The following is a 2,468-nucleotide window of genomic DNA, read 5'->3' as shown; positions in this document are numbered from 1 at the left end:
GTTGATTTGACAGAAACCAGTGCCATGATCAGAGACTATTTCATTCCATTTACAGCTATTCTACATCCTGCATCTATTTGCGAATTTTTTTCGTACGTGTAATATAACATGTTATGTAATAATAATACATACAACAATACACATATATATTATTGTTATTATTATTATTATTGTATTTGCATTGTTACTCTGTATCTCTCAATATAAATTTTTTGTTTAATTATACTAGAAAACAGTTTCTATATTTTTAAAAGTATTAAACAATTGTATTATTCATTTAACTTTTATTAATTTATCTCTATACTTTTTTTTAAATTTTGGAAAGTAATGTGTGTGTGTGTGTGTGTGTGTGTGTGTGTACATATATTTTTAATTAATATTATTAATTAAAGTCAAAAGAAATATTTTGGAGCAGCAAAAATATAAAAAAAGAACCTAAAATAATAAAAATGTCAAGTTTTGATCAAAGCAAGAAAAATAGAGTTGGAAATAAAATTGTGAAAACAGAAATGACAGATAGCAAGTTTGTGATGGCACATCGCAACAGTTTAGCAAGTCCTTATATTGGGGTAGGCGTATTCCCATATTAGGTTTTAATTAGTTAGAAATGAAATTTTAGGGACTGGGCGTGGTAGTCTGCTGCTCTACCGGTCACACCTCTTCCTGAAAGCCCTTCAACCTTCGCGATCGTATTATGAATGTGTGTGTGTCTCTATAAACCTCAGACACAAAATCGAATAATACGCATGATTTAGCCATTAAAATTTAATTTTGAATTAGAGGCTTAAGCCTCTAATTCAAAATTACGTCAATATCTATAACACAATATGTAAATAGCTAATATTAGCAATGTATTAAACTAATTCAGAAAAACTGTTGGTATTAAATGCATAGAGAGATTTTTATTATATATACAATAGCCCCTGCATTGTAATTATAGAAAAAAATATATTAATAAAATAAAATAAAATTATTATCAGATGAATTTTTTTAAATCTTTATTTTTATAATATGGGAATAATTTTTTTGACAATAATATTTGAAAATAAATTATCAGTTCTTAATTCAATTTTAAATTAATATTACAAAATTAATGATTATATTGTCTAATCGTGATAAAATTGTCAAAAGCTATACTTTTTTAATAATTTATTATTTTGATTTCTATCACTTCGATTCTTGATTAAATATGTACACATTACGCGAAATACGCGCTTCGAAAATTGTCAAAGCGACTTAATATATTATATAACGCATATAAAAAATTATTAATTATTAATCATATCAATTATTTCCTGATACTTATCGCGATTGTTTAGAAAAGGAATTTGACGGAGCATCTTTGAATCCACTATTACATTACTATTCAGATTTCACCATATAAATAATAATAAGATTATAACAGATAAACAATGAACGCAATATGCTAAACACAATACGTTGAATATCACATCTTTGATAATTTGTTGTCAAAACATTTTATGTACTATGTTATATACATAGAACATTAAATTATACGAGTATTTTAAATTACAAATTAATTAATTATTAAATGATTTATATATTACAAAGTCTTTTGTATAATGTTCAATTCTGCGATTTGATTATTTAATTGCGCGTTCTCAATCCAAATTATATTTAAATAATTGAAAATTGTGTGTGCACGTGTCATACGAGATAAAGCAAATCAAACAAAAAATGTATTTAATTCTAAGTTTTATTTAAAAAATAATTATTTTATTTGTAAAAATTGCAACAAAATGATAATTTAATATTATTTATAAAAGTATATATAATAATTATATGTTAAAAATGTGACAATATATATGCTTTCGAACCAATCATAAACAAAGACAATCATAAAATCATGAAAAATTAACGCATTCTAATGATAAAAATTCTTTATAAAATGAAGAAATACGATTATATACATTATTATTATTAATATAATAATAAACTAAAAAATAAACAAAATAGAATATTTTTTTAATTTTAATTTTATTTCAAGATTTTAATTCGCTCTCTTTTCTTAATTTCTACACTTTACAACTTTTATTTTATGGTACTTTTTGCTAAACCTAATAATTTTAGTATTATTTTAAGTTTTTTGATGAAAATATTTCGTTTTTTTTGCGATTTTCTTCAAAAGCGAAACAAAGCATTTCAAACTTTTTTCTTAGTTTATCGATTTCCCATATATTCCCAAAGTTTTGATATTTAATTTTGGGACACCCTATATATACATTATAAAAATTATAAAATTTATTTATTTCAGAGAATTTAACCCCTCAAGCAAAATGTTAGCAGTATGACGGCAAATTGGTAGCAGATTTAATCAAAATCTGTTCGCAAACTGACATCAATTGCATTTGCATTCAGCTAATGTTTTGCCGGCAGAATCTGCTAATATAATAAGTCGACAGATTGGCGGAAAAATTTGAACAGACTTTGTTGACATAACTTGGCGG

Source organism: Cataglyphis hispanica, chromosome 1 (assembly GCF_021464435.1).
Source record: "Cataglyphis hispanica isolate Lineage 1 chromosome 1, ULB_Chis1_1.0, whole genome shotgun sequence".
Classification (NCBI taxonomy): Eukaryota; Metazoa; Arthropoda; class Insecta; order Hymenoptera; family Formicidae; genus Cataglyphis; species Cataglyphis hispanica.
The sequence above is the reverse complement of the archived record's forward strand: the minus strand, read 5'-3'. Positions refer to the sequence as shown.